General features: G+C 42.1%; 1 protein-coding gene across 1 annotated transcript in view; it reads right to left on the bottom strand.

Moving 5' to 3' along the window:
* The window catches only part of LOC126456134 (uncharacterized), a 197,008-nt gene extending 171,962 nt beyond the window's left edge, over nucleotides 1-25,046 (bottom strand). Inside the window, exon 1 of the mRNA XM_050091888.1 lies at nucleotides 24,926-25,046. The gene's annotated coding sequence lies outside the window, so the exon portion shown is untranslated. The remainder of the gene's footprint in view (nucleotides 1-24,925) is intronic.
* Between the last annotated feature and the right edge of the window lie 1,360 nt (nucleotides 25,047-26,406).

Below are 26,406 nucleotides of genomic sequence, written 5' to 3'. Positions count from 1 at the left end.
CTCGCACGTACCATTTTTGAGTTTTAAAGGTTTTTTTTTATTTTTCGTATTCAGTACTTCGCTTTTTGTTGTTCCTCTGTTTGGATGTTTTATTGTTTGTTTTTGATTTGCAGAGCAGAGCTAGAAGATCGTCAGTAAATGGTTGGTGTGGTAATCCAGTGGTGTGAAAGAGATCCTCAGTGAGTGTTTCCTGTGAAAGATAGTGCAAACTTTTTGTGTTTAAAACTTACGCTAAGAAAATGGCAACTAGAAAATGTTGTTGCTGTCTAAACCAATCCGAAAAATTTTGTTATGTGTGTGGGAAATTCATTCCAAAAACCAAAAGAAAACCAATCACTTATTTTGTTAAAAAGGCATATAAATAGTATTTTAATTGTCCTGTTGGTGACCAAGATAAAAATTTTGCACCTCATACTGCCTGCATAACTTGTACTACAACATTAACCGAGTGGTTGAAAGGAAAACGCCGAGCCATGCCATTCTCTGTTCCGATGGTGTGGTGTGAGCCTAATGACCATTATTCAGACTGTTACTTCTGTCTTACAAATATTTCGGGACATTGAAGCAAAACTAGATATAAAATAAAGTATCCAAATGTATCTTCAGTGCATTTGGTTGTGCCCCATGATGGGGGGTAGCCTGTTCCTGTCTGTAACTTGAAAGCCACAGAACCAGACACCGTGTCAAGTGAATCAGAAAATATTGAACATATATAAGAGCACTGCCCTCAACATCATGACGCTCTTCAAAAGGAACTGAACGATTCGGTTCGTGATCTAAAACTTTCGAAACAGCAAGCTTAATTCTCGGGGTCGAGGCAGCAACAACAGAACCTTCTAGCTCCAGTGATAAAAATTTCCTGTTTAAGATCAAGGGGTGCCTCCTTCGCTCAGTACTTCGATATGCAGAATTCTATGTGTGTATGTAGAGATGTCAATGGTCTGATGATGAAGCTTGGTGTACAACATAATCCACAGGAGTGGTTACTATTTATTGATTCCAGTAAAACCAGCTTGAACGTAGTGCTACTGCATAATGGCAATGGATTTCCATCGGTACCTTCGGCTTACGCAGTAGACATGAAAGAAAGTTATGAAACCATGGCTTTGCTGCTAGAGGCAATCAAATATAAGGAGTATGAATGGCAGCTTTGCAGTGATTTAAAAGTTTTTGCCCTCCTTACAGGATTACAGGCTTTATTCACGAAGTATTGCGGCTTTTTGGCCTTTTGGACAGTCGTGACATCAAGAACCACCATACTGTCAAGGAATGGCCTACAAGGAATTCATATGTTTCTGAAAACGTAAATGTGAACAATACCCCATTGGTTGAGTCCGATAAAATCATGTGCCTCCGCTTAATATCAAGTGGGGCCTTATCAAGAACTTTGTAGAAGCTCTGAATAAAGAAGGGGAGGCCCTCAATCACTTAAAAGTAAAGTTTCCCAAATTAAGTAGGGGAAAAGCTGAAAGAGGGTATATTTGCTGTACCACAAATAAGAAAATTACTGAAAGATCCTACCTTTCATACCAAACTCACAGATATCCAATTAGCTGCTTGGTCTTCTTTTAAAGCAATTGTGAAGGGCTTCTTGGGTAACAGAAGAAACAAAAGCTATGTTACCATTGTGAATTATCTGTTGGAGAACTATAAGAACATGGGGTGTAGAATGTCGCTTAAAATTCACTTTTTACGTTCTCACCTTGATTTTTTACCGGTACATTTCGTAGCCGTAAGCGATGAGCATGGCGAACGCCTTCACCAAGACATTCTTACCATGGAACACCGTTACCAAGGCCATTAGAACCCTTCGATGATGGTTAACTACTGCGCGGGTCTTGTTAGGGAAAGGGATGATCCGGCAAACAAAAGAAGAGCTTCGTCGTCGCATTTTTCAGCCACCAAAGACGATTAAAGGTGAAAATATCTTCTGAACTAATTTGGACCTTTTATTGACATGATACCCATATATACATACAAAATAGTATTGATTTCAAACGTTCTGAATGTGTATTTTTATTTCACTTAATTATGTCAATTTTCGCTATTACCATTTTTTATTCTGCTGTTTATGTAGGAAATGTAACGTCATAGAAAGAAACTGATTTTACCAGTGTATTCAGCATCCCAAAATTAGGTAAATCCAACCATTTACAAATCAGATACAGAAAAAAGTTTAAATTTGTTAACTATTGATGTAGAAAAATGCAAGCTAGCACGGATGAGTAGGAAGAGCAAACCTGTAATGTTTGGTTATATTGTTACTAGTGTCCTGTTTTATACAGTCACGTCAGATAAATATCTGATCATAACGTTGCAAAGCGATAGTAGGTGGAATGAGGATGTGAGAACTGGTAGGGAAGGCGAATAGTTGACTTCGGTTTATTGGAAGAATTTTAGGAAAGAGTAGTACAGCTATAAGGAAGACCGTATATAGGACGCTGGTGTGACGTATTCTTGAGTACTGCTCTAGTGTATGGGATCTATACCAGGTCGGACGGAAGGAAGACATCTAAGAAATTCAGAGGAGAGCTGCTTGAGTTTTTACTGGTGGGTTTGAACGACATGGAAGTGTTATGGAAATGCTTTGGGAACTCAAATGGGAATCCCCGGAGCGAAGGTGTTCTTTTCGAGAAACACTATTGAGAAAAATTAGAGAACCGGCATCTGAAACTTACCTGCAGAAAGATTCTACTGCCGCCAATGACATTGCGCGTACGGCTCACGAAGATAAGTTACGAGAAATTTGGGCTCATACGGAGGCGTACAGACAGTCGTTTTTCACCCACTCTATCTGCGAGTGGAACACGAAAAGAAATATGTAGTGCTACAGGGTACCCTCCGCCACGCACCGTACGGTAGCTAGCGGAGTTTCTATGTAGATGAAGAGGGGATGTGTACCCCACCTGGCCAAAAGTGTACGGACCAACCCTACGTAATGCGGAACGGGAAACCAGATGGCACGATAGGCGGATCCACCAGCATAAAAGGAGACTGTGAGTACTGTGTTTGCAGTAGAGAAGCAGTGTCCGAAGAATGGATCTGTCGGGAGAGCTCATTGCATTCGATCGAGGACTGGTCATTAAATGATGCCTGAGTGACAAAGCCATCAGTGACATTCCAACATTTCTAAAAAATTGCCCAAGTCGACAGAACTATAGACCTATATCTCTAACGTCGATCAGTTGTAGAATTTTGGAACACGTATTATGTTCGAGTGTAATGACTTTTCTGCAGACTAGAAATCGACTCTGTAAGAATCAGCATGGGTTTCGAAAAAGACGATCGTGTGAAACACAGGTCGCGCTATTTGTCCACGAGACTCAGAGGGCCATAGACACGTGTTCCCAGGTAAATGCCGTACTTCTTGACTTCCGCAAGGTGTTAGATACAGTTCCCCACAGTCATTTAATGAACAAAGTAAGAGCACATGCACTATCAGACCATTTGTGTGATTGGATTGAAGAGTTCCTAGATAACAGAAAGCAGCATGTCATTCTCAATGGAGAGAAGTCTTCCGAAGTAAGAGTTATTTCAGGTGTGCCGCAGGGGAGTGTCGTATAACCGTTGCTATTTACAATATACATAAATGACCTTGTGGATAACATCGGAAGTTCGCTGAGGCTTTTTGCGGATAATGATGTAGTATATCGAGAGGTTGTAACGACGGAAAATTGTACTGAAATGCAGGAGGATCTGCAACGAATTGACGTATGGTGCAGGGAATTGCAATTGAATCTCAATGTAGACAAGTGTAATGTGCTTCGAATACATAGAAACATCCTTTATCATTTAGCAACAATATAGCAGGTCAGCAACTAGAAGCAGTTAATTCCATAAAATATGTAGGAGTATGCGTTAGGAGTGATTTAAAATGAAATGATCATATAAAGTTGATCGTCGGTAAAGCAGATTCCAGACTGAGATTCATTGGAAGAATCCGAAGGAGATACAATCCAAAAACAAAGGAAGTGGGTTAAAGGACACTTGTTCGCCCACTGCTTGAATATTGCTCACCAGTGTGGGATCCGTACCAGATAGGGTTGACAGAAGAGATAGAGAAGATCCAACGGAGAGCAGCGCGCTTCGTTACAGGATCACTTAGTAATCGCGAAAGCGTTACGGAGATGATAGGTAAACTCCAGGAGAAGACCCTGCAAGAGAGACGCTCAGTAGCTTGGTACGTGCTTTTGTTGAACTTTCGAGAACATACCTTCACCGAGGAGTGAAGCAGTATATTGCTCCCTCCTACGTATATCTCGCGAAGAGACCGTGAGGATAAAATCAGAGAGATTAGAGCCCACACGGAGGCATAACGACAACCTTTCTTTCCACGAACAATACGAGACTGGAATAGAAGGGAGAACCGATAGAGGTACTCAAGGTACCCTCCACCACACGCCGTCAGGCAGCAAGCGGAGTATGGATGTAGATGTAGACGTTAAAAAACTGAACTGCGCCCGGACAGGCCGTGAAGGCGTAGCGATATTGACCTACCGCCGTGTTATCCTTAGGCCACAGACCGGATGTGGATATGGAACGGCATGTGGTCTGCACACCGCTCTCACGGCTGTACGTCAGTTTACGAGACCGAAGCCGCTACTTGTCAATCAAGTAGCGCCTCAGTTTGCCTCACAAGGGCTGAGTGCACCCCGCTTCCCAACAGTGCTCGTCAGACCGTATGGTCACCCATCCAAGTGCGAGCCTAGCCCGACAGCGCTTAACTTCGGTGGTCTGATGGGAACCACTGCTACCACTACAGGAAGGCCACTCCAAGTCGACAGTTGTGGTGCGGATGTGAAGCGGGAAAGAGAAGGAACAACTGCATTTAAACCAAGACGAGGCAGACCCGAATGCCGAGAATTGCGGAAGGTGGTTGTAAGGAGTCTCACATTATCAGCGAAAAGAATCAGTCCTGAGTTCCAGACCGCTACCAGTCGACCTGTCAGCACACTGACGGTGGGTAGCGAATTAAAAAAGAACAGGGTCGAGCAGTTCCTCATAAACCTCACATTTCTGTAGACAGAGTCACTGAGGTTCTGGAAGGTACAGGTAGTGGTGTGGAGCCATACCGACTCCAGTGTCGTGGCCAGTTGAGCTAGGTTTCTAGTTTGAGCGTCCATGGCGTGAACAGTCTGCTCTAGGTGGTTCCACAGATTCTCGATTGGGTCTAAATGAGGGAAGTTCGGTGGCCAGGGAGTACGGTAAGCTTACCATGGCGCTGTTCGAAACCTGCACGTACCCTGTGAGCTGTGTCCTGCAAGTAGTTCCATCATGCCGGGGAAAAGGCAGCTGGATGCAGGAGTGGACATGGTCCCCAAAGATAGATTCCTATATGTGTCAATCCATTGTGCCTTGCAGAATGACGAGATCGCCCGTGGAATGAGACGAAACCATTCCCCAGAATATGTAGCTCTCCCTCCTCCGGCCTGTACACTTCCGACGATTGCTGCAGGGCTGCATACCCCAACGGCCATCTGTCCGATGGATCATGAAACGTGATTCATCTAAAAAGGCCACCTGTCGCCACTCAGTGGACGTCGAGCCGCGGTATTGCCGTTCAAATTCCAGCTATCGTCGCCGATGATCAGATCTCAGCATGGGTGCATGAACCAGGCTCACCCGCAGCAACGTTCGCGGAGCGGTCGTTGACGAGGCATTGTCGGCAGCTCTTCGCTCATCTGGACAGTCAGTTGCTTTACGAGTAGCACGTCCGTTTGCCAACACACCGGAACCTGTCGTTCACTTCTGTTATCTATGGCCCATGATGCAAGACAGGTTCATCGGTGCCGATTGTGGATAGCGTCGTTTTACCATGGATCGTATACTTTGTCGAGCTGGGCGCGAACAGTTTAAAAACTTAGACATTACGAAAATGCTTCCACGCTTGGCCCGAAAGCCAATGATCATGTGCTTTTGGACGTCAGGTGAACCACTCCGTTTCCCCATTATGACAACGACCTGTTTTCTGCGTCCTCAAATTCAAATGGCTCTAAACACTATGGGAGTTAACATTTGAGGTCATCAGTCCCCTAAACTTAGAACTACTTAAACCTAACTAACCGAAGCACATCACACACATCCATGCCCGAGGCAGGATTCGAATCTGCTATCGTAGCAGCAGCGCGGTTCCGGACTGAAGCATCTAGAACTGCTCGGCCACAGCGGCCGGGTCTCCGTCCTCCCCACACTCTTTGTATACCCTCCTCTGCTAGTGATTCCATCTGCCATATGTGAGGGGTTGTTGTACATTGGCTAGAACATAGGCGGTGAGCACATTAACGTCATTTCATCATGTACGTTACCATAGCAACATAACATGTTTCAGGGGCTATAGTTTCACCACTTCAAGACGTACTCAAGTGAATGTTGAGTACCCGGAGGGTGTAGCTTTCGCTCCAACACATGTATTTTAAACATGAACCTAAAAAATGAGAAACGATAATTTTTTCATTGTCTGTGTGTGCAACGTGAAAGCTTTACATATTTGTTAAAATTTTTTATGTTTGTTTGAAGCAAGGTGGAATATACACATAATCTAGAGGCAGGAAATCATATACAACACTGAGATATGTTGGAAAAATCATGGAGAATTATAGGACTGGAAAACTAAAATTGACCGGGAAAATATTTCATATGCCTTAAGATAGGCAATCCGACACAGCTCAACTGCACTGATAGCAGATGATGTAAGCTGAATTGCCCACCGGAAAGTGCGTGTAATATTTTACCGCCAAGTGTTTTATTGCTCACCGTGTATAAATCACCCACCAAAGAAGAGCTGCATGAAACACTCAGTCGACTGTCGTTAGAGGTGATTGGCAGAAGACCGTTATGGAAATGCTGGTCATACATAAGCGGCAGAAGCCGTAAGAAAAGTATTATGGACCGCGGTGATGATTTCTGTTGAAATTCCGAGTGCAGACGTCCAAAAAAGAGTTTCACAACATATCAACAAATTAGATGCCATCGTACCATTTGGTAATCACATATTTTAATCCGAAGTTGCTGGTCGAGGCGTGTTTTGCGCGGTCCCTCCCGCCGGAGGTTCGAGTCCTCCCTCGGGCATGTGTGTGTGTGAGTGTGTGTGTGTGTGTGTGTGTGTGTGTGTGTGTGTGTGTGTGTGTGTGTTGTTCTTAGCATAAGTTAGTTTAAGTAGTGCGTACGTGTAGGGACCGATGACCTCAGCAGTTTGGTTCCTTACGAATTCACACACATTAGAACAGTTTGAGGCTTGTTTTGATTGTGATGATATTTTTTTTTATTGTTGATGAGTATTAATTACAATACAAGCACATATTTTCTTCATGTCAGTGTAATCTGCAAGAGTACAAGGGACACAGTTCTCCATTTCCAGATCGGACTAAAATTTCTCTAGAAACGTTGCTCCAGTCGTTGAAAATAGGTGTTTTTCTGATCCTTTGGATGTAAATGAACCGTAATAATGAAACAAATTTTTAAAAAATGATAGTTAATTTGTTAAAGACTCATTCAGCTCGCGAAATGAGCACGACGAGATAATCGGAGAAATTATAGCTCGTACACAGTTGCGGTTTCCGCACACTGTTACGCATCATAAGAACAAAGTGGGGAATTATTTGTGGTACCGTGAGCTCCCAGGGCCCCATAAATGTTTGTAGTGTACACTTCAAATGTGAGATGGCTAAGAAATTTGGAGAGATCTTGCGAAATGCTTCACTGTAATGTTTAGAAGTAGATTGCATTGGCATTCTGAAGGAGGGAGTGCTCCATGTCTGAACAAACTCTTTGATTGCGTGAGTTTTCTGAGAATCTTGAAGTACGTTGGAGATAGTATGGTGGTGCCTGTAGCCATGATTTCCAAACGCCCCTCATCTTGAACATCCCAGAGCACAGTGAGCATGACTTTTCGTGTTGATGACATGGTGTTGTACTATCCTGTAGCAGTGATCACTTGTGGCTGAACTACATTGATGCTCTCTCATTTTCGGGGTCAATGTGGTGAACCCAGTTTTCATCGCCTCTCACAATGTTGTTAAGGAACCCTCTTGCTCAAAACGCAAAAGACCTTTTTAACAGATTTCAAAATTCGTCTGTTTCATATCGGGAGTGGGCATTCGAGGGACCCATTGTATACAGAATTTTCTGGGCCGCAGTTGCATAATGATGGCCCGTACAGGTTTTCATGACATAACACACGTACCTGAGAGCTGTCCGTGTTAACCGAAGATTTTCTCTGATGCGTTTATCACCCTGATTCCGATGAGGCTCGTAAGTTGCCGTACGCGATCGTCCACTCCGAGCCGTGTCACACACGCTGAGCTTAGCACCACTGTTTCCTCCGTTACGAGCATGAACAACCCAATATCATTACCGTACGCCTCTTCAATTCTCCTATGGATTTCAACTGGAGGCACGTTTTCTGCGGGTACAAATTCTACTACAACAAGCTGTGTGTTAAAATCCGACGTAGTTACGTTGACACCTTTTTACATGCAACAATTCGGAGCCCTCTAGCAGAAGAGCATTGCACTTGCGTGAGCGAAACAGGAAAGTCGAGAAAGTAATCTGCCTAATACGTCACATTTCAACCGATGTCGAGAAAAGAATAAAAAATTAATAGGCATTACTCCTCAGCACGCCTTCGTATCCTATTGACCATAAAAATTCCGACACCAGAAGCTATCACCAAAAGTGACATTCTACTTACTTTTGGTGTATCGTATACCATCGGAGAAATGGGCCTATTGGCACACGAACAGGTGAATTTGTCCTTGTTTAAGAGAGTTTGACTGAGAAGTGGCGTACAAGCTAATTCATTCTACCCTCCCAAGTACCTTTAAAATATTGCAAAAAATTTTGACATGCGAACATATTAGCAATATTTAAAACATACGACTCGCCACCCACCCACACTAGCTCCCCTAACTGTAACTCGCTCACACCTGCTAGTCCATTACTGTCACTCACTCATTCCACTCCACTCCCATTTGCCCACACTGTCAATCATCAGGCAAACTCTTTGTGTCCCTCTGTCTTCCACGCCACAGCCTTATTGCCCTTCGATATGTCCCACTACTGCTGTCTCCTCTCACTGTAACCTTTCTCCCTCTTGCTCTCTCATTCTTACCTTTCCACACTGCTGCGTCTAACTCCCTCTTTCCCGTTTTCATTGTCATAGGCTCTGTCTCTCATTATCATAGGCTCTCACCCATTTCCTCTTTTCTCCTTCTTTTTATTCCTGTTCCAGCACTGTATCCCTCTCTTTCTCTCACACTGCCATTGTGGTGTCTCCTTCGCCCTTTCTATACCATAACCATTGTCTATTACCTTCCAGTATTCATTACTTTTTTTTCTCTTTCCCTCTGCCACTGTCTCCGTCTCCCTCAGCATAAAGAAGGACGAATAAGTTCGGAAAATTTTTCGAGAAGTTCTTGAAGGTGCTGAGGAAGGTAAATTGAGGCAGCTGGTACCCTACTTTTCAGTCAGAGTTTTTTAAACAGAAGCATATTCATCTTTTTTGTGTTCCTATAGGAGCATTTTTGCTCTGATTATCTTCTGTTCCCTGCTACAACAGGCGTGCCACACATATGAGAAGGACTTTAAGAGTCAGTAAAATTTTCACAGCATATGTTGTTAAATTGAAATGACACAAAAGTAATTTTACACCTGAGATCAGATTTTACATTCGTAAATATTTTGCATTTGCTTCAGTGCTACAACATGTGATTCCCACAACGATTCTGGTAGTAACTCGAACAGTTTGTAGCATATTTCTCAGTGCTATATCATTTCATAAACTACGTTTTCGCTTAACGCCGGATTTTATGTGTACAGAAAGGGTAATTTTGAACTTCTGTATACCCTAAATGAATAAAGATATGCAGAAAATTTTCCAGATCGTTCTGTATCGGGATCTTAGGAATATATTGAAAAATTTCTGCCGTTTTCTATACAAAGCCGTCTTGAAATCAACGAAAAATGGTAAAAATTCCATATTTTTTAGAGTTTTCTAAGGAACTGCGGATGAACCACTGATGCCTACATATGCCCCTTAAGGTCCAGGTCTATGGCGGAAGCGCGGTACACGCTGAGGTATTAGGTGAGTGGTCTAGGTCATGATCATAAAACAAACTTGAGCGTTATTGAAACGGCGCAGAGACTAATATAAAAGCAACTTAAGAGACGAATTCCATATGTCCTTCCAGTTGTGTCAGTTTACTCTTGGATATTCTGCCCCCATAAAACATTTTCGCACCAACGTGCATGGTTTCCTTTTTCCCTTCAATGATTAGGTGCACAAAACTGGAATCACGTCTGAAAACACGTGCCCAATTTTTGTTCTGTGTTTCATGGTTATGATTTCTGGATTTTTAGCTCGACTGTTTTACTATTTCAAGATTATACTCGATACTGCAGTTCCTAAAGTATGTAACACTTTACAGTTCGCCAGCTTGTGGTAAATTTATGATCGCAAACAGATGTCATGTACTTAACATTCTGAAATTATGTGCGTGCAGTACTAAGAATAGTTTTTAGGATTTCGTAGCTCATTCAGCCAAAACGAAACCACGATAGGATTACTTTGTGGTCCGTCTACCTGTCCGCCTGTTAAGACCCGCTTTTCTCAACGAGTAGAGGCATTATGTCAAATTTATTTGAAGTACTATAGTCTACGGTCCCTTTGGCGGTGTACAGTATTTAATACTCTAATACAGCAAATGCATTCGCAATGGCGATTATGAACCACTGTTGGCTGTGTATTCGGATGCTGCCAATGAAATACAGTGCTGCGCCGGGATTCGATCTCGTATTTCCCGCTTTACGAGAGCGGTCGCCTGAACAGTTTCGGCTATCCGTGCACGAATCACAGACAGACATAGCCTTACATATGTCGACGTCCATGTGTCACAAATTTCTCTATTACGTTACGTATATTCCTGTCCAGGAAGGACATATTTATTAAGAGTCGAGGGCCTGGTATTGGCGAATAAATACTAAATAGCAGTGTAAGTGTTACTAAGATATAAGACGCAATGTTCCTTCAGATATGCATGCGTGTCTGATGGAACACTGTATTGTGCCTCTTAACAGCACCGGAACTGCTATTTCGTAATATATTTAGGCCTGTATGTCATTGCAATCAAAAGACACGACCATTTATATCACTTACTTAGATATTCACTAACTTCCTCATCAAGACATGTAGGATGCCTCCCGTTGACCTAGAATAGTGAAACCTGCCGAGAATCAAGGTTCCACAATATAATTGAAGAAAAATCTGAAATATGTTAATTTTTAATTGTAAGGGGCGATGAAAAAGTTGCCACTCGGAGGCCGCTCAAACCTGAATCGGTCTGCCAATCACGCAAAATCGCCGTGTCCGTTGACGCAACCATCCCACCGAAGTACCAGGTTGAAGATTCCAGTTTGGTAAATCACCGTGTCCTACAGCGTGAAAAAGTCCGTAACTGTCTGCTGCACATCCTCGTCAGACAGGAATCACTGACCCTTTAAGACCATTTTTGAGGGACCGAAGGCGCGATAACTACAATGGGAGAGATCACGCCTACAGGATGGGGACTCAAGTATCTTTCACTTGAGGTGAAGTAGCTTCTGTCGGCCAGATAGATCGGCTTCTTTTGTCAAATCATGACCATCATGGAACATGGCGCACAGTTCTACAGACAGGCTGTCCCATACACATTCTTCTTCCTCCGCTGGATATCTGCCGGTGTTTTCCCTAGGCAGCCAAGAAAAGAATAATAGAACGTTGGTCCAGCTTCGACGTGTTTGGTAATAACGTCACCATAGTTCATGTTTCCCCAACTAGGACACACTCTTAGGAAAGACACTAATGTCATACTAATCCAGTGCCTACATGTCGGTGCTTATATACCCGCACAGGAGTCGCGCTACGTTGAATACACGGTGCAACAACGCCCTCAAACTGAAACGTCTTGATCGCTCCTTATACTTGGTCTACGACGTTGCTTCCGCCGTTTTTTTCTCGAAGTTCGGGGTTTTATTGTGAAAAACTTACAAAAAATTATGATTCATAGTATTGCCAATCGCTGGCCACTACATTCTCCCATCCTTCGGATAGCATACGAATCTCGTGGCGGAAGAACTGGGCGTCTTTTGCGGGGATCCATGAATCGATTGAATTTTGTCCTTGTTCATGTGATCGGAAGTGCTGGTCAGCCTGTCTGTATGTCACTGATCGAAAAAGGTGGCAGTCAGCAATGTACGGAGAATACGGCGGGAGGGATAGGACTTCTCATTTCGACGTTTCCATGTATATTTTGACGGGTTTTGCGACATGGGGTCGAGCACTGACCTGCTGCTAAATTACCTTTACGTGTCTATCGCTGTATGATGGCCGTTTGTGTTTCAGTGCTGGGCTCGAACGCATCAATTGCTTTCGATAACGATGTCCTGTGATTTCTTCGTCTGTTTCAGTAACGAAAACGTTCTATCTTCCACAGCCACGCCGGTCTTCGACATCAAAGTCACCGTTCTTAAGGGGTTGAAAACATTCCTTGCACGTTCTTCCACTAATAGTTCCCTCACCATTCGCCCTACCCAGCATTTTAAGAGGCACAACCGCTAATTTCTTCACGTGAAAGCAGAAAATGAAAACTTTCGTTGACGTACTTAATCGAGAATAACCTTATGATGCAATCACAAATCGACTAATATTTTTATGGCATTATGTTTACAGATGCCTAAGCTTATTGTATTACACCTATTACCAACCATCTGAACCCCACTTACCGCTACTGCCGTCTACTGCAAAACGGAGGAAGCAAAGTTGTAGACCTAATACATCACATAAATATTACTTTTTTACCGTTTATAGTCCGTCTGTCAGTTCGTGTATTGAAACACCATTTTCTCTGGAACAGGCGGAAGTATCAATTTGCAGTTTGTCAGTCCAAAGGTACGGCCATTTATTTCACGTACTTTGATACTCACGAACTTACTCATCCAAACCTATAGGTGAACTGCTAGTTAAGTTGCTACGGAACCCTCAGAGCGCGTGTCCCACTCGGAATTGTCCTTTTTTTTTTTTTCATCCCCTCATGGCGGTTCAGTTCTTATGGTAGCTACTGCCGTAACAATTACGTTTCAATATTTTGCTCAAGAATTTTCTTATCCGATTACGACGAAGTGATTGGATTCGAAACACAAGCTCGTAGCGGGAAGTTACAGGAATGATGCTGGCTGTCCTTTTTCTAAGGAACGTTGTTGTAACGGTTGATGATCAAATTATTTATTCTCTTTTTGCTACTAAGCATACGTTTTGTCTTCCGGACGTTCACGCGAGGTATAAATTCTTTTCTGTTTTTGTGCATTTCGTCTGTAAGGATCTGAAGAGAATATCGCACTGTCATCTGTATAACGGAAGTTACGTGTACCATTGATCATCGTTCTTTTGTCGAAACCTTAGAGTTATTTCTTAGAATATAATATAAGTGGGAATGCGACGGAGGTAATATACACATTGTACAGCTCTAAGTTCATTTGAAACGTGTATCCTACTTCTATGTTGGCGCACGGAATGCAGAACAGTTTTTCCGGTATTTGCATATCTTTGCCGGCCGAAGTGGCAGATTTTGCCAGATTTTGCGGATTTAAGACTTTCCCTAATATCAATGAAGAGCGAAAACGAAAATAAGATTCTTTCACCGCAGAAACTCTCAGTAGAAATAAAATTTTATCGTTCAGGTATTGAACTTTTTTATGCAAAATATTTCATGGCCATGGATAAAACACCTTATATTGACGTATACATCATACAGTATCATCGGAATTTCTGTTTCCATAGAGTTTGTAATTTGCGGCCAAACGATGCCTCTACCTAACGAAAGCAGTTACTTGCTATTCATTCTCGCCGGCTCTGTAATTACTGCGCGAGTTTGTTACGGGAGCACAGACGGGAGCGTAGAGTGACGTGGCATTTAATAGAGTTATCACGAAGTGGTTTTGTGTTCGTTAGGCTCTGCGTGCGGGACTAAAACCAACACTTAGATCTCACATAGATCATTAGTGGCAACTCGTATGCGGCTAATGATGTGACTTGTTATTTGACGTGCACCATGGCAGAGACCGCCACGCGTGATCAGCGTCTGTCGAAACACGACTATGCTGTGGTATATCGAGAGGTTGTAACAATGGAAAATTGTACTGAAATGCAGGAGGATCTGCAGCGAAATGACGCATGGTGCAGGGAATGGCAATTGAATCTCAATGTAGACAAGTGAAATGTGCTGCGAATACATAGAAAGAAAGATCCAATATCATTTAGCTACAATATAACAGGTCAGCAACTGGAAGCAGTTAATTCGATAAATTATCTGGGAGTAGGCATTAGGAGTGATTTAAAATGGAATGATCACATAAAGTTGATCGTCGGTAAAGCAGATGCCAGACGAGATTCATTGGAAGAATCCTAAGGAAATGCAATCCCAAAACAAAGGAAGTAGGTTACAGTACGCTTGTTCGCCCGCTGCTTGAATACTGCTCGACAGTGTGGGATCCGTACCAGATAGGGTTGATAGAAGAGATAGAGAAGATCCAACAGAGAGCAGCGCGCTTCGTTACAGGATCATTTAGTAATCGCGAAAGCGTTACGGAGATGATAGATAAACTCCAGTGGATCACTCTGCAGGAGAGACGCTCAGTAGCTCGGTACGGGCTTTTGTTGAAGTTTCGAGCACGTACCTTCACCGAGGAGTCAAGCAGTATATTGCTCCCTCCTACATATATCTGGCGAAGAGATCGTGAGGATAAAATCAGAGAGATTAGAGCCAACACAGAGGCATACCGACAATCCTTCTTTCCACGAACAATACGACACTGGAATAGAAGGGAGAACCGATAGAGGTACTCAAGGTACCCTCCGCCACACACCGTCAGGTGGCTTGTGGAGTATGGATGTAGATGTAGATGTAGATGTGGGCTCCAAATGTCTCCCAGTTATTCAGGGAACGTAGCAGATTTCACATTACTATGTCACACATAGGCTTGGATATTACCTTTACCCAGGACACCAGTGGAACAGTCTACGTCTAGGCGTCCACCGCTCTGTGGATCACTGTTATGTGCTTAGCTGTGGTTAGGCAACTTTTTCAGTGTACCACATTTTGAGTTTTCTCCCGGTTCGGCTCATGGAAGGAACATCGAAAGAACTTGTGTCCTTAAGTCTCAGCACCAACTTTCGTTATTCGACTTCAGGAACTTTGCGGAATAGATACGCTGGTGGCTCATGTATATTCGTCGTATTAGCACAGAAAACTCTTTCCTAAGCAAGTTTACTTGCTAAGAGTGTCACTTAGTTAAGACTTTTCATCGCTTGTGTTGCACTCTCTCCCTCTGCCAGTTACTTAAATGTGATTTGGAAAGTATCCATGTAGATGTTGATCAGCGAATGAGGCCAGTGATCATTACAAACACTCTTATTTTTACTCGCATGATGTCTCCAACTATTCCGACTTTATATGGGTCGCACACATTTCAGCAACAGTTGAGTACGGGCCGCATAATTACTGCACCCGCAACCTCTTTCCTACATGTATTGCAGTATCTTACCAATAAATTGAATCTAGTCGCCTGCTTCACTGTCAAAATAGCTTATGTTATCGCTGAATTTCATATCCGTACGCACTGTCACACGCGTATCTCTGTTGTTCACTTTAGTAGAACTTGTTAATCATGTCGTAAAGGGACGGTACGTACTTTTAGTTTCGCAAAGAACAAAACTATAAGTTATATGTTGGTTTCTGTAGCACACTTTCTCATTTACAAATAGGATACTATTATTATTATTATTATTATTATTGCCTATGGCCATACTGACTACTTTTGGGAACGGTGGCTGTGTGGAATAATGACTTATTTGTATTTCCTCCTACCAGTCATTTGTATTTGTTTTATGTTTAATTTAATATATTGCAACGCGTTTCGACATGTTTTTCTCCTCTTCATAAGCTCGTACAAAAGGAAGCCTGTAATTAAAAAATGTCTTAAACTAAGTTAACAAGTGACACTTCATTTTTTGTTCGCTGCTGATGTGGCTGTTGGTGTCCAAATTCCCCAACAGCGAAACCAGCAGCGAATTTGGACGCCAACAGCGAACAATAAACAAAAAGTCGTATGTTAATTTAGTTGAAGACGTTTTATTTTTAAGTGACAATTTTCTCTGTGTACAAACGCATGAAGACGAGAAGAACATGCTCGAAACGCATTGCAGTATGTTAAACATAAAACTAATAATAGATGCTGGTAGCAGAAAATAGAAATAATAAAGAGATTACTAATATTATGGTACTGATGAGCCGACGTTATAGACAATCCCATCAGTTCAAAAGATAGAGAACGCGACTAACAGACCTAAGAATGTGAGACGTGAAGAGTAAAAGAACCACTCCACTTTACTGTGGAGCTGTAGATGATTTCCTATTCATGATTGTGCGTTGCTCTTTGTCTTTTAATCAATTTTCAGTCCAATCGCACATCTTGTTAGATACACAGATTGATGTGTTTTCTGTAATAGAAACGCGGGTAGAAATTAATCGAAATGTTTTCCGCAGTCTTGCAACACTGCACGTGTTTACATATATGCATGGAGTTTAGGATGTTGAGCGAGACGAGTATGAATTGTAACTTTCAGGTTCATCACAGACGATGCTCTTGCCTGCGGAAAAGTATTGTCACTGGGATTTGTAAGGAAATGCAGAAAGACTAAAGCTTCCTACTACCAATTGTTTTAATACAGAGTGAAAGGCGTTAATTTGTGATTATTTTAATTAATATCGTAATAAAACGTAACAATGTGAAGAAATATTTATCGCCTTTGCATTTTCCAATGCGGGGAGTGGTTGGACGTTTGGTGTTATTCATACGTACCGCTGGGATTTCAGAAGACGATAGGACATGCGTCCACACTTCTAACTCACGAGTTCTCAATTCTCCATCATAACTCATCACATAAAATCGTAATTTTTGTTCTGCTGCTAATAAGTCTGCTTTGCAATAGCCCGTCTCATAAATTTATGTTGAAATCTCGTTTCTGGGACACAAGAAAGCTGACACATGAAATCTTCTTAGAGTAAGCAGTGTACAGCATATTCCAGAATCCTTTATCTTAAACATTCCATTTCCGCCTTAATGTAGGAGTGAGACTTTTTGCATGAGCAAGCAACACGAACGTAAATGATGGGGCATAATAAACTCCATACATGCCTTCTCCACAAAAAAAGGCGAACAATGTTGCCTTCGGGTCTATCTAAAATCGTTCTCCTTAGTTGGTCATGTGCCAGTCGGTCCGACGGAAAGACGGAAATAATTTTTCTTTTGTAATAAATGTTGAGTCTTACTCTCTTTTTTATCGTTGTTCGTTTGGATTACTACTGCCAGAACACGGAAGTCTGGGTTAACTACCCCTCCAGCCGAAGGCAAAGAGGACGTAGCTATAAATCTAAGTAAGATGTGGAAGTTCTACTGTACTGGCAGAATTGCAGCACATTCATAGCGGATAATACTTTTGAAAGCACGTGTCTCTCAGCATAGTCTGCTAAATTTTCCCCGCAGTCCCTTCCTATGACAGGGACTCCTACCTTCAGGTGTCTACTGATGCGTCTTTTATTACATTATTACAAATTCAGGAAATTGTTTTACACACCTCAGATGAACTTTAAAACCAGCCGGAAAATAGCAAATTTCTGAAACTTTCCTTTGTTGCAGAAGTGGTCATAAAAGGAATAATTCTCGACGATTCGTTGTAATCCGCACGTTATCACATAGAACTCTGAAATATCCTATATTCGTCATTCATGTTTTCGTGGGTCGTCCCTAACACTTCAATAAACAGTTCCTAAAATGAAACTGTTGTGGTCAAAGTTAATACTGTTATAACACGTAGAACTACATGCATTCATAATTTATGCTTTGTAATGTTGACGAAACCTATCAATTCGACAATAATCCGTGTCTTTCACTCCTAGAACGTTGAGGGATATAGAACGTAAAACACACACGTTATTTAGTACGTTGGCACTGAATTTCACAGTTATCTGAACTTTTACGAAGGACTGCTTAGTAATGTAGGACTACTCGTATGTAGATTACATCACGTATCATTGTTGAGTTCTCTTAGGAATGTTGGGGATATGTTATCTACTTAAAAAGCAATATCTAAAGCCACTATAAGCGTAGAAAAATGAGATCATATATTACATACATTCGTTGCTTCTGTGCGTGGGAATGAGGTATGAATGTTGGCAGTACATTTAGTTAGGAGGAAAGCGACCATACAATACACGATATTCATCGTTCAAGGGCAAGACTGGGAATGGTACAGAATGCTGTGCTAATGTCAGCGCTTGATTGTTTGTTTTGGGTGAAGCATCGGTACAGTCGTTACTTATTACAACAAAGTGGATACTCCAGCACATAAGAACACATTAAAACTCACGAAACTGCCGATAACTTTATGTTGATGGTCTCAAGAGGCATATCATTGTACGGCCATTTTCAGCACTAATGTTGTTATATGAACCTAGTATAATGAGGAAAATGCGTCTTAATACTTTTCTACGACAAGATTTATGTAACTATCTAGAAATGTATGGTCTCGGTAATGGTGATTGGAGAACTACTTAAACCTAACTAACCTACGGACATCACACACATTCATGCCCGAGGGAGGATTCGAACCTGCGACTGTAGCGGTCCCGCAGTTCCAGACTGTAGCGCCTAGAACCGCTCGGCCACTCCGGCCAGCAAAACAATATATAGGCCAACTAATTTAATTACTAGGACTAATGGCCATCTAAGTCTGTGAGTAAACATAAGTACAGCTCCTTTTATTCCTTCTTGAGACTATGGGGAAAGGCGTTTGCTGTCGTGGCGTGCTTTTGCCGAACATCGGTCATCTTCAGAAACCTTAAGCCTTGGGCATCTTGTGATTTATGATGTATGGCTGTATCGGGTCATGTTGAAAAGCGAATTTCGACATTGTATATAAGATGACTAACAGTATCTGTCGCCTACAAATAACTCACTTTTCACGGTAGACGGAATGCCATTGGTACCATATACATTAAGAGCCTGAATGTCGATTATAATGCAGGCAGAAAACTTGTTCAGTGAAATCACACGCACGATCATTTGTCTGAAATAAAGGTTCTCATCACCGGAAGTGAAACATTGCCACGACGCATTTCGTAGAAACTGTGATGGGGGTGACATACGGAAAGTTCCTCTTCTGCAGGATATAAACTCCTTACACTCTCTAATTTGGTTCACTGAAATCGTGTAACAGACACAAGAAGCAAAAAAACTGGATTAATACGATCCGTTGTGAATAGGGTTGGATTCTACCAAAACTGCGGTTCGGTAGTTTTGGTACACTACATAAATGACGTAGTAAATGGTAGGATTAAAAAAACAGAAATTAATGTCTAAGTGAGAAACTAGATACCAAATACTTCTATTCGTTTCCTTTTTTGTTTGTAGCCTTTCTCGCACATAATTGAAAGTGCACTCCATTCAATGTAATATAATTCTGTGTTTTGTATCCTTGAAGTATATAAATTGAGTATTATAGATAGCTGAAATTAGTTGGTCGCCTAACTTCGAAGCTTTTATACAACCAATGTAATTACTGTTGATTGCAAGTACAGTTTACATACATAACGTAAAATGTGTGTATAATTATCGTTGCTATTGTGTAACCAGTGGAACGTTATTCAACATGGTCAATGGCAAGAGTTCCCTGTTAGTACTGATAAATGTGAAAGTTGTTAACGAATTACAGAAAATTTTTTATATGCGTTCCATGATGTATTGAAGCGATGTTTGATATATTTTTCTTCAGTAATTTTTTTATTTTGCCTTTTTATTGAGGAAACTGCATTTTCTACTGTCGTATGATTAATCTGTATTATTTTCTTTATTTTTACTACGATATCCCTCTGTTTCACGTTACAAATTAACAACATTCGAATAAAACCTGAATTAAACATCGAGAAGTTCAATTTACTATAAATACTGTTTACTTTGAAGTAATAGACATGAGAATAATTATGTACGAAAAAAATGTTAAATATATTACGAGGCCATTTACACAACCTCAGTTTCTATATGGTTCACCGCTTCTGGTTTTTAGGGGACTCTAGTAAGGTACTGATAGCATTTGTAAAGAAAGCGATCGTTGTGAGGTAACCCTCGACAGATATGCAACACACCTAACATACAGGACATACGCGGGTTTGACCTTACCTAAATAAAGTTACTAGGAGAACTACCATAGTCTACGATTGGTTCAAATGGCTCTTAGCACTATGGGACTTAACATCTACGGTCATCAGTCCCCTAGAACTTAGAACTACTTAAACCTAACTAACCTAAGGACATCACACAACACCCAGTCGTCACGAGGCAGAGAAAATCCCTGACCCCGCCGGGAAACTAACCCGGGAACCCGGGCGTGGGAAGCGAGAACGCTACCGCACGACCACGAGCTACGGCCTAGTCTACGATTCCTTACAACAGTCTACGGTAGCCTATGGTAGGTTTACAGCTCTTGTTGTGAGCGATCGAGGTGGGGTAACAGGTATTGAAATGTTAATGTAAAACAAAAAAATGCATATATACTAGATACTTAATTAATTACAAGAATCATGGGATAAGGTAAAACGTAGTCTTCATGCAGTATGACGATCAATAGTGTCCCTTTCCAATAATGGTGCATGGTTTAATATTTCAATAGTGTCGGACTATTTATCAATTTGTAAAAATTATGTTAATATAAGACAAATACGAAGCTTCAGTTTTATAAATGTTATAATTGCACCCATACAGCTAAACAATAAAGACGTGGGGATTGTGATTTCGTGTTACCCAAGTAGGTAGTATAATTTCTCTTGTCCTTTTCGCTACTGATTACGTACCAGAATGATATGGCTAGTATTATTTATATGAAAAACTCCCCTGGGGCAATATGTAAAGTTTTTAACTTTCATTATACGAAGACGTATCGTATAACACATGTGTTCTTGGTGCCTCTGAATGTGCAACGTACTAACCTCGATCGTGAACGTAACATTGTCTGCTACAGAACTAGCTAACAGAACAATCAAAACATTAAAAATAAACGAGCGAAGCTTAGACCATGAAAGTCACTATTATAAGTGTCTTCACCAGACTGCGTTCTCCTTGGGTTAATTTCGTTAAAATGTGTTCTTTTTAACTATGCTATTTGCTTTTACTGAAAGCTTATTAATCTGAATGTAAACATTCTCTGACCACGTTAGAATATTTGTAACCAGTACGTCTTTGAATTCATTTCTTGAGAGCTTCAGATAATGTCCTGTGACACATTCCATTAACGACAGTAAAAATTTGTCTTGAATATAATCATAACTGAGAGATCTTATAAACTGGAAGCAAATAATTAGGGCAGCATAATTTTATCTATGATATAGATGTATATCGAAATCGTCAGCACTGTGCTGAAATGAGCACACAGCTTTACTAAGAAGTATTCCCTGTTCAGTTGAGTTTCATGCTGTGGTATCGACTACAAGGATGCGAGTAAAGATGTTCTGTGTTCTGCTGCAGATCAACGAGCAAATGCTACAGCAGTATGTGAATTCATCTATGTGTGTCGAATGTTTAGTGGGATGTCGTTTACATGAATTTCAAATCTTATTAAATCAGTGAATGTCTTTTGAGATTTTGAGAAATTAACATTCCATTAATGATTCCCCGTCGCCACCACTTTCTGTACCTCAGTGATGCGTTCAACCCAATTGTTAATGTTGATAATTTTTGACACAGTGCCTTATAAGAGGCCTGTGACCGTTTTTAGCCTCTGAATAAAACTGTATGTGCTCCTTGCAAGATTATTTAAAATTTATATTTGTACTTTACAACTCATTTCAAGTTGGACTTCTTTCAGAAGAATGACACTCATAAATTTTACAAAAAAAGCCATTGTTGTTTTTGCGAATCCGCATTTCAACCACCCTCCAGCTGTTTGGCCTTCCAAAGAACAAAGCTCATCTGCTTCTTTCAGTGTTTCATTTCCTCGTCTAATTCACTCAGTATCATGTTCTAACTTTCCATTCAGCTTATTTTACTACTGCTGTGTTCGTTTTGTAAACCCTGCGTAAAGTTCATAGATCGCGGAAGGCGGAAGCGTAAAACCAGCGTACGTAGATAGTAAAGCACCGTGGTACCAAAACTTTACTTGACCTGCAACCAAATAAACCTTTTCAAAAAAGTTAAACAGGGACAACCACGACTGACGTGCATACAATTTGAATCACAACAGCGACTGACATCATAATCACAGTGATTAGATCGGGGTGTAAGTTGACTGAATTAGTTATGACAGTATTTTTTAGTAGTTGTTTGGCTGGTTTCTAATCATTAACGTGTCGTGGTTTACGGAAAAAGTCATTCATAGGTCATGGAGTAGCAACTGAGTTATCGCGTAGGAGTGTTTAAACATTAGCACCTCTTTGTTCGTTTAAGAGAAGGGTATTACGTACCGTATTTACATTCATCTTCAGGATATATTCTACGGCACTCTTAATCCGCACATAAATGTTGACAAAAATGTTTACGTGGCATCAATAAATCATCTGAGCCCGAGTGATAGTGATCAGAGGCTTTGTTTATTCAGCAGTTATGAGGTCCATGTTCACTAATGGCAAATGACAACAAGGAAACAAACCCTCTAACTAGATTTACTTTCATCAAGTGGAAAATTTATTTTTTATTTATGTGCAAATAGTTTCAGTCTATCTTCACTGAAGCAAACAGTCTTTTTTTTTTTTTTTTTTTTTTGCGTGTCACGGGAGACGGAGATATGACCCTGTCTCGTCCCCTCTAAATAAACATTCGCTTAATGAAATTGTGAATGCCTGAAGTGAAGTGTGTTCAGTGTCTTAACAATCTGCAGAGACAGCTGACTCAGATTTTCAGAAAAACAGGTCTGAAGACACGAAGAATGTGAGAAGAAGGCTGGTGTATCATCAACGTGCCGATGTCAAATGGAAGGTTGTGTTGTTCTGTAGTGGATGCAGCGCGTCACAATGGGCGCAGTAGCTGGTGACGAGATGCCATCAGAATTGGAATGTTTGTAGGTCTAGAACTACAAGTGGCCATACGATTGCCGGCAAAGATATGTTAACATTTAAATTTGTTTTGTTGTTGTATGATGTAGACATGTCGAAAGTAATTGTAAAATTACATCTAGGGCAATATACAACGAAGTGAATAACGGACAAAATAGAGGAAATTGCTTACTGTCTGTAAACTTTCTTACTAGTGGTTCCATCTTAGTCAATACGGTGGATAAGTGTTAAACGCCATATATGCATCATAAAAGTTTAGAAGCCACTGTGTCTATAAACGTTTGCTGTCTGACAGTTACTCACCGCGATAATGGCTGAAGACCGCAAAGGGTGATATTCAAGTACAGAAAGATGTAGGTGTGTGTAATGAGTTTTCATAAATGTTAGGGAGCTGTTGACAGTCATCTGTTCAAAAAGTCAGTGGCAACTGGCATATATATTTTACGGTTTACACTGCTGTTTAAGGTCGCTAAGTAGATAAAGACAAACCATTTAACTCACGAATTTTATCTGATACTGAACACTGCATGTCCAGTTGCAGAGCAGTCTGATTCAGTTTCAGATGGAGTTGCTAAAATGTTATTTGGGAAAAATTTTTCTTTAGTCCGCATATCATGTGTCACATTGTTTATACCATTTTGTGTTAAGGAAGCTGTACATGGTCTTGTAGAAAGTTAAATCAGTGCAACACAGTTGTTTTATATAACGCAAATATGTGGGAGTGCATCGCTGAGATGGTAAAGGTCATTGTCTTGTAGCCAAGGTCAGCGTTCATTAAGTTCAAAATTTTGCGATATTTGAGTCCTTTTGTTCTCTTTCACCGTTGTATAATACGAATCAAGATTTCATTAAGGTAAGGTAAATAGAACGACTCGTCAGATATATGACGGTAAAAAGCGAAGTATGTGTATTGTTTAGCATATTCGTATCACTAGTAACTGGACTGACTGGAAATCACTCAATGGAACGCTAACAAAAAAGTAACAGGTGATATCCCACTATTCTTAGCTGCTCATACATGAGCCTTCTTTAACTATCTATTTCAATTATCTTCATGTATCATAAAATGGTTAGCAATACGCTGCATGCCAACCTTTCTAGTGTGACACCGAATGAAACAAAATCCATACTGTGTCACGGTGTCAATAGTAAAATGTTTAAGAAAGCTATCACTAAAATTCTTTGATATACCGTCGTGATGGCGCAACGTTAATACGAAAATGTAGGAAGTTGAATAAATTATATATCAGTGCATTCTAGTGTTGACTATATAACGCATTTTACTATTGACAGTAGCGATGCAGAATGATTTTATTTTTGACGCACAGTAAGAACGTTGTCATACAGTATGTTGTAAATAATAGTAGCAGGTTCTTTAATTTCTTTTTAATTACGCATGGTAGAGTGACAGGTGCGGTTTGCTCTATGTACTCCACCACAGTAAGTGTACTCATATTTAAGACTTCCAGATGCATAGTCCTTATTGTGTGTCAATCGTTCCATATTCACAAACGTGGGGAACGCCGATTGCAGAGCAAATAAGTATGCGCTGTTCAACGAAAGGGAGTGATGAGAAGAGGGGCATGCGGTCACTACACTCATTGCTCAAGACCACAACAAATCACTTTTGCCGGTCACTACAGGCTACGGCGCTGGAGGTGTACCGTACACAAGGTGGCCGCAAAGAGCTGAAGTCGGGCGACGCGGCGGCTGTTTGTAGCTGGTGGCAGGGAGGCTGGAGGCGGCATGCAGCGAGGCCGTGCTGCCTATAGCGGGGGCTGGGGGCGGCTACTCACGGTCCTGTCACATGTGAGCGCCCAGCGCGCGCTGCTCGCCACCCGCTGTCGCTGCGTTTGTGTCGACTGAGTAGCCGCTTGCCTGCCGCTCGCTGCGTCCGCCGGCGCACGTACGACTGCCCGCCAGCCGGAGGCTGCGCGCCCTCGGCGGAGCCAGGCGAGGCGGCGACGCGCCCGCCGAGGTCGACCGAGGAGCGCCGCTCGAGGAGTCGATAGGTGCGCACGCGCGGGGGGTTCCCCCAGCCCGCCGTGGGGCTAGCTGACCGGGCAGCGCGCGGACCGCGCGGCACCGCTGGCTCGCAGCTCGCCACTCGGCTTCCGGCGGCGGCGGCGCGGTCAGACGCCGCGTGGCCAGCCGCAGGGTTAGGCCCGCCGAAGCCCGCGCACAGTACGCTGCGGTACGCCACGAGCCGACCACGGTGTGAAGCGACCCTTGCCCGCACCTACGCAGATGAAATCATGTTCATACGCACCAGTGCGCCACAAACCAAAGCATCGTGCGTAGCGGAGCGTACACTGTGCACCAGTCCCATATTGCCGTACCAACTCTTTCTTGACCCATTCGCCGAAGGTGTTGTTTTGGTCCTCAACCCGAAGACTAATTTGCTACAGCCCTCCAGATTATCCGCTGCCAGCCCCTATTTCTGAATGACTACTGCATAGTCGTCACTGTATTCGTCCCTCTTCAATATTTACCCCTCGCACTTCCCTCCATTACCAAACTCACGAGTCCTTCATGCTTTCCAGTCAACAGATTCCTTCCTTTTGTCAAGCTGTGCCATCAATGTATTTCTTCTGTACCACCATATTTCAAGAGCCTCTTATCTCGACTGCTTATCGTCCACGTGTCTCTTAGGTAACAACTACTTACCTTCAGAAAAGCTTTTCTAACGCTGAAGATGCTTATCACATGGTAAGAAACGCCTCTTTTTCGAAACTGCTTTTCGTGCTGCAGCGGGACTGCATTCTGTATCGTCTCTACTCCAGCCATCACGAATTATTTTGCCGTGCGGGATTAGCCAAGCGGTCTAGGGCAATGCAGTCATGGACTGTGCGGCTGGTCCCGACGGAGGTTCGAGTCCTCCCTCGGGCATGGGTGTGTGTGTTTGTCCTTAAGATAATTTAGGTTAAGTAGTGTGTAAGCTTAGGGACTGATGACCTTAGCAGTTAAGTCCCATAAGATTCCACACACATTTGAACATTTTGAACGAATTATTTTTCTGCCCATAGAGCAAAACCCAACCACTGGTTTAGGGTCTAATTTCCTAAGCCTAGCAGGCTGCTGTGGTCGATCGGGTCTAGGCGCTTCAGTCCGGAATCGCGCTGCTGCTACGATCGCAGGTTCGAATCCTGAATCGGGCGCTTCAGTCCGGAACCGCGCGACTGCTATAGTCGCAGGTTCGAATCCTGCCTCGGACATGGATGTGTGTGATGTCCTTAGGTTACTTAGGTTTAAGTAGTTCTGCGTTCTAGGGGACTGA

The sequence above is a fragment of the Schistocerca serialis genome, chromosome 2 (genome assembly GCF_023864345.2).
Source record: "Schistocerca serialis cubense isolate TAMUIC-IGC-003099 chromosome 2, iqSchSeri2.2, whole genome shotgun sequence".
NCBI classification, from domain to species: Eukaryota; Metazoa; Arthropoda; class Insecta; order Orthoptera; family Acrididae; genus Schistocerca; species Schistocerca serialis.
Note: the sequence above shows the minus strand (reverse complement) of the source record. Positions and strands in the feature narration are given on the sequence as shown.